The sequence below is a fragment of the Protopterus annectens genome, chromosome 4.part0 (assembly GCF_019279795.1).
Source record: "Protopterus annectens isolate FY-2018-M chromosome 4.part0, PAN1.0, whole genome shotgun sequence".
Lineage (NCBI taxonomy): Eukaryota > Metazoa > Chordata > Ceratodontiformes > Protopteridae > Protopterus > Protopterus annectens.
In genome coordinates, this window is record NC_056733.1 from 476,661,590 (window position 1) to 476,675,382 (window position 13,793).

The 13,793-nt window shown below is 40.2% G+C and overlaps 1 protein-coding gene across 2 annotated transcripts in view; it reads left to right on the forward strand.

Annotated features, from left to right (window-relative positions):
* The window catches only part of CORO1C (coronin 1C), a 1,687,220-nt gene that overhangs the window by 1,653,541 nt on the left and 19,886 nt on the right, over positions 1 to 13,793 (forward strand). The gene's annotated exons all lie outside the window — the stretch shown is intronic.

A 13,793-nucleotide genomic window follows, 5' to 3' on the forward strand; every position in this document is an offset into this window, starting at 1 on the left:
AGTTCTATATCTAATCAGGGTTTTGTTACAGAAGTGTATGTGCCAAATTAAGTAGTTTATTCAAAGTTATTCCTTTATATGAAAAGTTCTGTAAAGATCATGACTAGAGATTCACACTCTTTAACCAGATACAGGATGTGTCGTATCATTTGCCCTAGCAGAAGGTATAGTCCGTCAAGGTTAGGTGCAGAAGAGGAGTCATCCCACTGGTTGGGCCCATTTCAGAGTTCTGTAGTGAAGGTAAGCAGGTCTGATACTGACTTATCAGTACTTTTACTGTCACTTATGTCATACCTCAGTATATCTCTGTGCATAAGCTGTGATCATCCTGTTTAACAAGGCTGGCAGGCTTTCAGTGATCATTAACTGTGTGGCCTTTTGAAGGACTTTAACTTTTAAAAAGGGTTTGTGCATCTTGAACCACTACCCTCTTGATCTGCATTTGAGCATTAAGTCCCCACTGCCTTGTTCAGCTGGATCTTTTGGTCTTCACAGAAGGCACAAAACACTGTGAAAGGATTTTAATCCACGTACCAAATGTCCATAGTGTTTGTGTCGTTATTACATGTTCTTAGCCAGTTTTTGTTTTTTACTTCATTGTTTCCCCCAATTATTTTTGTAATTCTTAATGCATTGCTTACATCTTATATATGCAAAATAGCAACTGGATATTTTTTCCACAGCCCTGTTTCTTGGAGGGCAGACTTTCCTGTACTTTCTTACAAAATACTTAATTTCTGTCTTTTTTTGTACAAAATCTTTATAAAAACTGGGGAAAAGCTATAAATTAGCTCCGGGTATGCCTGCCAAACTGATTCCTATTACTTTCTTATGTTGCTATCTGAGACCTATTTTAGAACAGATTGCTACGAACAGATTTGTCAGGAATGGAAATTTCATAATGGTAACCTTGATTCCCACATCTCTGATATATTAGGGTGCCTGAATGGTTTCTCTGAACATGGCAGATGCTTACTTGGCGTATACCCATTTGAAAAGTGTAGCAGAAATTCCTTGAATTTGTGATGGATGGAAAGCATTTTTTTTTTTTTCATTTCACCTCAACAAAGTTGATCCCTTCTCTTTCCCAAGACATTCACCAACTGTTGGCATTTTCCCACCTCAGGACTTGGATGAGATGCACACCTATCCCTGCGTTGATCACTGCCTAATCAAGGCTTCCTCTTTCCACATTATGCAAGCGACATCCTGTACACCTTGAGTTTATTCTAATCTCTAGGAATTTTGCGAACATGGGGAAGTAGTCCGTAACACAAAGGAGAGGAATAGATTCTTGGTAGTCACCCTGGATTTTCCCTGGTAGACTAGCTCCCTGTCAAATGGACAATATCAGCACTATACTTCAGATTCTAGAAGTCATGTCTTTGTCTTTCGTTATTAATTCAGAGTTATAGAGATCCTGAATTCACATTAGTCTCTGCTCTTGTACTGAATCCTTAGACTCTGTAAAGGATTTTGAAAGGGCAGACCCTTATCCCTGCTGCCAAACAGGAGTAGCTGTTGTGGATCAAAGTGATATAACGCCATCCATTCAGTTGTTGTGTTCTGCTCAGCCATTTCAATTACTAATAACTGATGCCTCAGACGTATTAGGCCACTCAGTTTCTTGAGGCATAGTTAAGGTCCTGTAGTTTGACACTTGCCTTTTGTTATGGATGACATATGCACATCAGTGAAGCTCACCTAGCTGTCTAAGAATAATGCCCAGAGTTAAACCCAGGAAGCCTTCTGGTCAGGACAGATAACATCCCAAGTACATACTGTAGCAAAAAAGTAAGTGGGCTCTTGCCTGGGCTATTCTTCAGTGAAAGATCTCTTTCCCTTCTGGTGAGCTCTTCATGTCCAAGACCATCTTGTTAGAACAAGAACTACTTTTTCAAAAAAATCAGAATGCCCTGATAAAGGATTTTGTTGGCAGGTGCTTGGTGTTTTATATTTCCTCCAGTCACCTTTTTCTGAGAGTATTACTGAAGGCAAGGGAAGAAAAGTTGAACATGATCCTCAAATTGTTTCTATTTGCTGTCAGAGGTGGCAGTCGAGTTTCCCAGTGCCTGTGCATCCTACCCTCCTGACACAATATGAAGGGAAGTAAGTGACTTAGCGTCCCTCAGACTTGTGGCTTGCAGTATTTGCAAATGGTTCCAGATCACAACCTGTTAGCCTTTCTGGTCATTGGAGATCACTGCTGCAGTAGCCTAAGCTGTATGGGACATAATTCTGCCATGGGTTGTTTGTCCAGTTTCCAAAACATTAGCATGTCTTCCATGCAGCTGTACATCCAAGAAGATACAATAGCATACTGATTTAAAAGATGATATACAAGTGCTAAAGTTCAGAACTTTCTTGCCATTGAGCATCTACAGTGGTTGAAAAATTGGGCAGGTAAGTACCCATTTGGGGACTTTGTCTTGTTTAGTGTGAAAAGTGATGGTGTCTTTTAGCTCATGTCTCTGAGAAAGGGGCATGCTTGTGTGGACCCCATATCTTTTGTAGAGATTCCCTCACAGCTTGTCATTTCTCTGTAGGTGAATAGCATAATGTCTGGTCATGAGCTATTTGCTTGTATTCAAATCCAAGACCTTTAGAAGCTAGCTTAGTTGTCTCAAATAAGAGAACCACTGGCTAAAAGCCTGTACTTTGGCCTCTTGTGAAGTCTTATTTCAGTACCTTGGATATACCTCTTCTGGCCATTAAGAAAAGAAGGGTTCTTAGAGAGGTTTCTATCTATCTTCATCACCTTCTGCTCCCTATCCTTCGATGGGTAACTGCGCTGTGGTTATATTGGAATCCTTGGACAATTTCTCAGCAACTCCAGGCCCCTCTGGTGCTGCTTATTGGGAAGCCAACCTAGCACTTCCTCTAGGGTCAGGTGTGCATGTACAGCAGAGAAGAGAATTGCAGCTCAGAAAATGAGTGCAGAGTCCTGCAGGTAACACTTTCTGAAAAGGTACTTGGCAATTGGGGAGAAGCCCAGATGTCCTAGCAGACTTTCTCTTCAGTCTCCAAAGAAAAGGGCACTCTTTCTACCCTTTCTCCCCTCTTCAAAAGAAGAGAAAGAGGAGTGCTTCTCCTTTTCTAAGGGTCTGGTTAAGGCTTTTCAGTCACTTCAGACTGCTTCACCATCTGCTCATTCTAAAAGAAAGAGCTTTCTCTCTCCTAATTCAGAATCTGGTTGTGACATTTGAGAGGTTGGTTTAGACTATGCTCACTAAGTGTCTTCACCTGAAAATTAGAAGTCTGAATCTGAAGAAAATAGTTCTTCATATTCGCCTGTGGAGGAATTATCTTTAGATATACTGTTGGCATGACGAAAGTCTTATTTAAATAGAAACATAAGGAAGTGTCTGTGACTCAACAGAGGTAATGTGATTTGTTACAGATGGAACCCCCTCTAAACCAGTGGCTGTATTCCCAGGTATAGCAGTACAAGGATGCCTTTAATGCTGCTTGTATGCTCTTGATAGTCAAGCTCCTCCTCTTAGAAAGTCAGCCAAACTTTACAAGGTACCTAAATCTCATGTTGATCACTGCTGCTGTAGCCTTAGCTATATGGGTTATATCCTGCCAAGGGTATAACAGCCAGTCAGTTTCCAAAGTTTCAGGGCACCTTACACACACACAGATTGTTGGGCAGCTCTAGCTGAACTGCCTAAAATCACAAGTTTGTGCTCCAGGCCCTCCAGATCTTTCCTGCTATTGCAGGTTTTTGAGGATCAGTGGACTGCTTGTACTTTTCCTTTTCTGGGCAGACAAGTTCCTTGTGGGGAAAACCTTCCACATAAAAATGCATTGTTTAAATGTGCTTTCCTGCTTAGTAAACTTATTTTTAATGTAGGAGTTTGTGTTTTAGTGGGCTGTCACTAGACTTAAATGTATTTTTAAATGAAAAGCAGACCTTTTTTCCTTTCAATTTAAAAGATGTAATTGAAAAACATTTTTTCTGTGGAGGAATTTTGTTTTACTTTTTGGGGCTAGCAAACTGTATTAAAATGCTTTGTACCGTGTTTTTGTGTGAAAAAGTGAATCTGAAGTAGTTAACTTCATTTTATCTTCAACCTGTGTGTATTCGGATCTATATGGGATCCCAGCCGGCAACTTTACAAGCATCTGCTCCGAGCTGCAAGCTCCTCCCCCTTACACATAACACACCACCATCTACTGCCTTCCCCAGATCTTGTTTGTCGCTTCATGCATCAGCATCGTGATCTGCGCAACTCTGAGCTTTCAGTGGTACTGTAAGTGCTTTTTGGGGTTGTTCGAGTGAGTTTTCTCAGTTTCCCTTTTCCACCCCCTACCCTAGTTCGTCGGGTTTTTTTTGTCCAAAAAAAAGTATATATTTATCGTGAGGTACTTTTGTGTACACCTTCCTTCCTTAGTATGTGCGTGGCCAGGTAGTTTGCTTGGATGACTGGGTGTGGTTTGTCTCTTTGTGGGATGTCTGAACAACCTAAACCCACCTTTAAAAAATGCACAGAGTGTGGCCATAAACTTTCACCAGCGGATGGCCACATTCTGTGTGTTGTTTGCTTGGGCATTGCACATTGGTCCATCCAATGCAACATTTGTGCAGGATTCAGTCCTAGGGCCCTTAGGGACAGCAAGGCCAAACTTGTGGTGAAAGGCCTGCTTCCAGCCTCGTCCTTGGACTTGTCAACGGTCTCTGCTTCTTCTACTACAGCTGCCGCCCAACCCCCCCAGGCTGGAACTCACCATCCTGCGAGACCTGCTGAAGGGGATGTTGCCTAATGGATAGACAACAAAAAGGACAGACACAAGGATGCCGAGAGGGGGAGAGACCAGGAGAAGAAAGGGGATAGGCCCTGTAAGAGGTCTCCAGATCGGGAGTCCTTCCCTAGCACGCCTTCTAAGGTTTTGAGACCTGTTTCTCCTCGGCTCCACTCCCCCAGATTTTTCCCGGAGTTTCTTTAGCTAGATGGATTACGCTATGTATTTTGCAAATTTACAAAGACAAAGGTTTGTCTCTACTTTGTCCGATTAAAGCTCATTCTACCAGATCTATGGCGACGTCTGCTGCTTTCTGGTGTAGGGTGTCATTGGATGACATTTGTGCAGCAGCAACTTGGGCTAAGTCGCATACCTTCATTTCTCATTATAAGTTGAATTTAATTTCCAGAGGGAGAGCATCCTTCGGCTCTGCGGTGCGGTGCTCAGGAATATCCTTCCATGAGGGCCTCCCAGGGGCTTGAGTAGCTTGGGGACTCTGTCCCACAGGGTGAAGATAAAACGAAGTTAACTGCTTCAGGTAAAGACGTTATGTACTCACCATAACATTCCATCTGAGTAGTTATACTTCATTTTTCTGCAAACCGTCCCAGCCTCCTTCCCCCGAACCTTCTCATGTTATGATCATGTATGGTTTCTTCTAGTTTGAGTTGCTGGTTAGTTTGGTTTGAAGCAAACTCGATCTAAGAGAAGGCAGTAGATGGTGTGTTATGGGTAAAGGGAAGGAGCTCGGAGCAGATGCTTGTAAAGTTGCCAGCTCGGATCCGATATGGATTCGAATACCCATAGGTTGCAGAAAAATGAAGTATAATTACTCAGATGGAACGTTATGGTGAGTACATAACTTCTTTTTTTACAACCCGGCGCAGCTTATGCTGCTTATTTTTCCATGGAAAGAGGCATGGATTGACCATGGATCAAAATACTGGTCCCACAGTAGTGTGTCCTTCCAGCCACAAAAATAAAACATTAAGCAAACAGTCTTTGCCATTATCGCAGGCCAGCAATTTGCCTCAGCCACAGATGGGAGGGGCTGCTGGGGCAAAAGCTGGGTTCCTTTGATCACCATGGATTCCCCCTGGTGTAGCAGCTAGAGCCACTGTAGTGCAGGGGTTAACCATGTCCTCTGTGGCTTTTGGGTCCCCTCACTGGACAAAGGAGAGCAACCCTTGATAGCCCTGGGAGATGCAGCAGGGAAGGCTTTCCTATTTCATCAGAATGTTGTACTCATTCCTGCGGAAGTTGCTGACATTAACAATACTGTTCACACAATTTTTCCTGTCAGAAACAGACAACTAAACATTTATGTACTCCTCTTCAAACTTCCCTAGACAGACGTGGTTTACTGGATTTGGCTTCAGGCTAGTGACCCTTCTTATAAGGTGGTTTCTGATAAAAGGATGAGGGAGATCCCTTTGTTGAAGAGAGTCAGTTGGAAACTGAAAAGGAAGATCAAGGGATAGACTCAGGATTTTCTCCCCAAATTTCTAATTCAGAGTCTGAGGAGAGCACAGTATCCAATTTTTCATGTGGGGTTTCTCTTTCTCTGAGACTATTTCCAGAATCTGCCAGAGTTTTCAGTGGGATAATACTGAGATTTCTCAGTCTCTCAGAAAATACTTTCAGCTGTTAGAGATGGAATTTCTATAGTCTTCGTTCCTTCAGTGCTGTCTATTTCGGAGGGTTGTGTGTCACTGCCTGCAGTTTTCCTGACAGTCAGCCTGCTGCCCCTAAAAAGGCAGACAGATTGTATAACGTTCATCACTCTTTAAGTTTTTTTACACTCATCCCAACACTGACTCAGCAGCTATATCTTTAGTTAATTCCAATCCTACACTTTGGTAAGGATGGGAAATAAGTATGGGGGGGGGGATAGTATATGCTCCTGCGACTTTGATTTTTCAGAATTTTGAATTGTCAGGCTCGCATGTTAATTTATTCTAATTGTGAAGGTATGAGGAATGCTTTGCAGTTTCTTCTTGTGAGAAAAATCTGATTTACATGGTTTTATTTCTTCCATTTTACAGGCCACAACACATTATTTAAAGTGTGTGTATGACTCTTCTGATACTTCATGGGCTATGGCCACTGGTATTCTTTTGAGGAGATTTGCCTGCATTCTCAGAACCTCTTAGATGATGTGAAAAATTAGATTTAAAATTTTTATCTGTATAGATTTTTTTGGTCCCTATGCTGTAAAGGTTGTTAAAAAGTGTAATGAGAGGGGTAAGCTGATTCAAGGAATCTCTAAAGTTTTTCAGCCCTCCTTTTCCAAATTTTTAAGGGATTCTCTCTATCCCTTCATCCAGTTTTAGCAAGAAACAAAATAAACAGTTGGCCATCCTACTGTATTCCATAGTACCAGAATACAAAAGTGACCACCCCCTTTCAATCTATCTTGCTATTTTAAAAATAGCGACTCTCCACTAAAACTTAACTTTTTAGACAGGTAAAACTTAACTCATTAACCCCAAGTACCTTCTCATGGTGTCTCTGTGCTTAACACTGAGCACGCCATGAGAAGATAGGAATTTCATCATGTTAACCCCGAGTGCCTTCCAGCAGCGCAAGTAAGTTGAGAAAGTAACTGCATGTTGTTACCTTCTCAGTTTAGGATTTAGAGTGGAGTTATCTGATGGTCCTATTGGACTTTTATGAGTAAATCGTGGTGGAATGCTCCCGGTCTTTTGTTATGATTACAGCAAAGCGTTTCCTAAATGAAGCTGTGGCAGCCAATCAGATCGTACATAACTCTTGAGTGTTGCGTGATTTTTGACTGTTTTAATACCAGCAAACAGCAACAGTTTCCTGTGGGATTTTGGAACCCAGATATTGAGAGCATTAACATCTGAGTTGTCAAGCGTGCTGTAAAAGAAGAGATCTGGAAGGACACTAAGGTAGGTGGTGCTCAGTGGACTTCACTAAGTAATGTTTGCTTCCTCTCCGGTCAAAATTTCCGTATAGCGCCAGCCATTTACTGTGTTTCCTTTGGTGTCACTGGTGAGAAGATTAATGATGAAGCACATGGATAGTCAGCGAAGTAAAAACTTTTGTAGTTTGTCAGTTAACTTCCACCTCAGCTAAACTTTGGAGCACGTTAAAGCATTATTACAGCGTACGTGCAGCATTTGTAGTAATGGTTCATATGTGCAAGAAAGCTTTGCTGTCTAGCCCCAGCTCAGTGAGGGTGTTGTAATTGCAATGTCAATGCGCTATAAAATATGTAAGTTAACAGTACAGTTTTTTTGTATGCATTTTCTTTATTTTGCAGGTTTTCAGTTTTAGACCGTACATGGAGTCGTAAGTTGCCACTTGTCAATAGACCACTTAATGTGTAGGCTTGTTGCTCACATATTTTTCCCTAGTGAGCAATGATCTTGTCCAAGGATTTTAAAAATAAGAGTATTGGTAAGAAGTGTTGCTGTTTCAGTTATAGGGAGCCCACTCATATAAGTACATCAGATGCTGTCTGACATTTTTTAATTGTAACAAATCTACAAAAATTCTGTTTTTGATAGCCTGAAGTTTGTTAATATTTTTAAAATTCACTAAGGGAAAGTTTTGTGGATTTGGCAAAATAAAAGTGCATTCAGACATTTATACTCACATGGCTATTCAGGCATAACTTCTGTTGACAGTACAACATAACAGTTGTACATATACAAGACTGACTCCTGGGCAGCATCATGAAAACAAACACCTGTACTATTTCCTTACAATGTAATGCACAGCAGATGCGTGGCTGCAGTGACACTTTGCAGCCTGCTGCTATTTTGTAAACTATGGCAACACTTATTGTTCACATAAACAATGACTAACAAATGAAGCACTCCTGTTACATCCATATCTAAGAACTCGTAAGGCTCTAGGCCTTGATATGGCTATGGCCAAAAGAGTACATTACAAGAGATGTTACTACATTACACGAAGACCAGTGGATTGCAGTAACAGCAAGCATCACAGTAATAAGTCCCTATCAATTCAGCCTTTGATCTGCACAGATGAGTCATCCCCTCTCTTTCTGTAATTCCCTATTATAATCAGTTGATGTATCTACATACTAATATTACATCAAAGTGCTAGGTGAAAGCTGGTTATTTATCCATTGCAGCATGACTGCTGTACAGCAGTAAAACAGTGTTTCTGCTATAGCACAGGTGCACTGCTTACGCTGCTAGAGAGAGCGATGACAAGAAATTGCAGTATGCAAATATAAATGAACATGATGTAATGACTGTTATAAACCATATTCCCCAATCTTTACTGTGTTAGGTCTACAATTTTTATATCCCTCAAATTCTTGACCCACAAATCAGTGGAATAATATCAAAATGGGGGGGGGGGTCCCTAACTCATGGACAGATTTGAGAGGTATGATTTTGTCTGTATCATGTTCTTGTGTGTGACCTCCGTAATGAAACGTATGCACACATTTGCATGCCATGCATGTTTATACGTGTTTGTGTGCAACAGTATCTATGACTCTTTCATTCTCTGTATGGATATGTGCACGCTAATTGTTTATCATCTCATTCTGTATGTCATGCTATGAAAGATTAAAAAACTCGATGCACACAGTCATACTGCCAAAGGTTGCACATGTATTGTGATTGTAAATTCAATAGCACTGATCTCCTTTCCTCATTGAAGATGTGTAATAAACCACTGACATTTGGCTTACTCAAATATTGTGGAATTCAGGTGATTTCCCACATAGAAATCTCAAAAAATACTATGACAAATTTAAATATGCATGTTTAGCAGCATCACTCTCAAGGCTGCCAAAAGCAGTAGTTTCACAAAAGGAGTTGTGCATCAATTACATAAAATGCATAAAGCTGACTGCAAACTACATTATAATAGGAAATGGGTAAAAGAACCGTGTCTTGCATGTTGTACGCATGTACATTTATTAGAGTTTATTAGAGTTTGTTTAGGACTTGGGTTATGGAAATTGTTTTTTTTCATAATTTGGTAAATGACTTTGCAAGGGAGCATGTCATTATGATGGATCACTGCAACTCTATTTTTGGAACACTCTGTTTCGGGGAAATCTTTCATTCTCGTGCCTGTGCATACATTATAATGAAGGGCTCGCGTGGGTGAATAATATCCACAACTGATATGGCCTAACTCTTACAAACAATTATAGCAATACAAGTAGTATTTTCCCTTTGTTAGTCAATACATATAACTTCCATTACCATTTCAAGTGAAAGGTTTCAGTGTGCACTTTCTTCCAAATTGTGTAAATAATGAAACAGGAAAATAGTCTTGTTTAACCTAACACTTTGAAGAAGAATATGCAGTATCCAAAATAGACTTCCCTATCATATGGTATAGATGTCTATGATGTACTCTTAATGTTGTCCAAAGTCTAGTCCCAAATATTTTTTACTTTCCTGCATTTCCATACCATGTATGCATAATTAGCTTGAAGCATACCACATTAGCAGCAGCTAGGCACAACAGTTATTTTAGAGTATCTAAATCTGTACAGGAAAACACATGTCCTACATGGACAGACTTAAAAATCTCCAGCTATTCTGTGCCTCATATCATCTACTAAGAGGCGATCTCTGCTTGATTTACACAGCCATGTCTGACCCGCTCTGTTAGAAATGCTACATCTAAAGAAATCCCAATCCCTCTGCACCACATGCTCCAGAGACCTCAACCTCATTACCACAGTCAACAGAACATGCTGGAGGGACAGGTTCATAACCCAGAGACTACCCATGTTCTGGAATAGACTTCCCATACATGTCAAGCAGAGCACCTCACTGGCCCTGTTCGAGAAATCTTGATGAGTGGATGGGAAATAGAAAGTTCACCCCGGGGATCACTCTGTTGGCTCTACTTGATAGAGACACTGGGAACCAACGTCTGACGGCACGATGCCAGAGCACTTCTATGGGCTAGGCTTGTAAAGGCTCTAGGCCCATTAGCCTAGTACACGCCTATGAACCTATAAGACACGGAATGGATCTGCTGACATATGAACAGTTTTTTTGTGACATAAAATGAACTTGAGATCCTTTTAATGCAGATGATTCTTTGGTTCTTCAGTGTGTGTCTGTGTATTTCGGCTTTTCACGGTTAGGGGTTGCCACAGCGGAACTCCAGTCCACTAATGATTGGTAGTGGATTTTTACATACCGGGTTACCAGCCCTGACGCACAACCTTCAGTGTCTGAATTACTAAAATATAGGCTTTCTTCTCTAGCAAGATTAATTTTTCAATAATTTCTGCCCATGAATGCCCCATTTCTTCCTTATCTCAGGTAACCATTTTTAGAGGGATTGCTTCACATATGTCCACCTAGAAAACAAGCATCTCCTCCTTGGGATCTTAACTTCCTGGAAAAACTCTTGAGTTTCCTTTTGAGCCAGCTTAACAAGCTAAGTTCCTGATTTGGAAACCATGTTATTCATTGTTGTGGGTTGCAACCTTATTTAACCTTTCATAAGGATTAGAGTATCCTTAAGAACCAATCCCTCCTTCCTTTCTTTAAAGCTTGCATCAACATTTACCTTAATGCAGTCTATTCATCTCCCTGTCTGTTTTTTCCAGAACCAAAAAAGAGTGAATTTGGTATGAAAAATGGTCAACCAGTGTCAAAATTATTTCTAGATGGTTATCCTGTGCAATCTAGTTTTATTATTTTCACCATGGATTGATCCTTCCTTTCAGTGTCAAAACTTACTCTACCACAACCTTGGCTACTTATAGTTTTTTTTCAAAACCGGTGACTTCTAAAAGTATTTGAGGCAGCAACTTGGTCATATGTACACTTTCAGTAAACATTGCAAGATTGACCCTTATTCCAGACCAAGAGCAGTCTTTGCTAAGAGTGTCTTCCTGTGGCTCCTGGGCTCTGATCCTTCCTCTGATTAAGCTTTGATAATCATCCCATATAGCTTAGGCTGCTGCAAGAGTCATATAACAGTGAACATAATACAGTTGTGTACGTAAACTTACTATCAAAGTAGATGTTTAATTAAATAGATCACTGTTGCAATATTAACATACTTCATCCTACCACCTTTCATGTTCTTCCTATTCTTACCACTATATTTTTTCCTGACTTTCCGATTTTTCCTAGCACACAATTATTTAAAGCTCTAGCCCCCCCCCCCCCCCAACTTTCTGTAAGGCAAAAATCTATGAATTTTGGCTCCTGTATTTCTTCTGTTATACCATGCTTTCATGTTTTCATGCATTCTTGGACGTACGGCTATGTGGAAGGCACCCTAAAGTTTTGGATACTTGGCTGGACAGCTGATCTTTGGCAGGATATATCCCATACAGCTTAGACTACTGCAGCAGTGATCTAGTTGAATATTTCCTGTTATGGTAAGTTTATTCCACAATTGTACTTACTTATGGAGGCCAGAAGGAATTCTACCTGGACTTCGTAACTAAGTGGAAATGATTTTCCATGAGGTGGTCATTCTCAATCTTGTTTGTGTCGTATCTTTGGGTGGTGTGTCTGCTGTTTAAGGAAAGCCTAGCCATCCCTCCTTCAGGGGAAACATGACCGTCATTACAGTTGCACAATCCATATCTTTCCCTATCTTTTCAGCTATGACAATTCATAAAGGAGTCCCCCACCAGACAAGAGTTTCTTCCTAGATATGCTTATAATCCCTCTCCTGAGCAAACAGGAGATCTGTAACTTAACTTTTTCTGTTTCTCTCTCTTGGACTTTATTTTTGTAGCTACTGGACTTGCATGAAGAGTCTCAGAACTTCATGCCCTCATGTGTAAAGAACCTTGCAAAATGTGAACCTATTACAGCCGATAACACCTCTAGGCATTTCTGCAGTTACCTCCTACTGCACCTGTAGGTATCAAACATTACTTGTTCATGTTAGCATTAATAATTCCAAAACCATGCTAGACACAAGGTATCGGAATATTTTATGTTGAAGCATCCATGATGGCAAACACAGTTGTATTGATATTTAACTTCTGTCCACGAGTATTTGTTAGAACTGTAAGGTGATAACTTCATTTCTTAAAAGTTCAAGCCACACTCATGAGAAGTTAAAAGTGCACACTCAAAAGAGCTGTACTGGAGGGAATGAGTTAAAGTAGTCTTTGCTGTTAAGCAAGCCATTATCTCTCTGTTTTTCTGTTCCACCTGTCACGAAAGGGGATACTGCCAGCCCAGCTATCTGAAATTTTGTAAATAATCATATGTCATTTGTGAATATCAACATGATTCATATAAGATGCTTGTGCTGTATGTCATATAAGATGGTTTGTACAGACGTATGCTGAAGAGATATTTTGTAGAGGGCTTGTGCTTAAAATATATCGAGAGTGTACCCTACTGGAAAAGAACAGAAATGTGTATGCACTATTATAACTGTTTAAATGTATATTTTAACAGTGGAAACTGGAATACAAGAGGTTAACTTCAGAAAAATGGCTGAAATTAAATTGCTTTATGGCAGCAAGGAGACCCAATATCTCTGCTGAGAAGTTTTCTGTGTTGTCTTGGAAGTGTTTTATTGTTTTATGCCTTCCACCATGTACCAAAAGATCTGAGATATGTGTATTTTCACAGGTAGATGCTAAATACTGCTAGCTTTCAGCAGGGGAGTTTCACCTGGGATAGAGTCAGATGACAAGAAATTATGTCATTCTGCAAGCTATCCCAGCAGTAATATTTGAGATATTAATTTGGGAAGTCTCTTAGTGAGAGACATCATTCTGTATTTTGTCTTGCACCTGACAACAACAGGAACCATTCACCACACATCTGCCTTGCTCTGAGTAAGTCTGGGGAACATTATAATTCTCTTTGATATAGTCAGAAATATAGCAACACTTAGTTTAGATATTATTCTTTGAGTCTGTCTTGCAGTAATGTTTTAAATATTTCCTGTGGTTTTGAACTTCGATGTCACTGTAACTGTATACTGAGTATTTTCTTGTTCTTTTATTATTTATTATTAAATATATTTAAACCTTTCTTTGTGGCTGATCTTTATAGAGATATTTAATTTCTGAGAATACT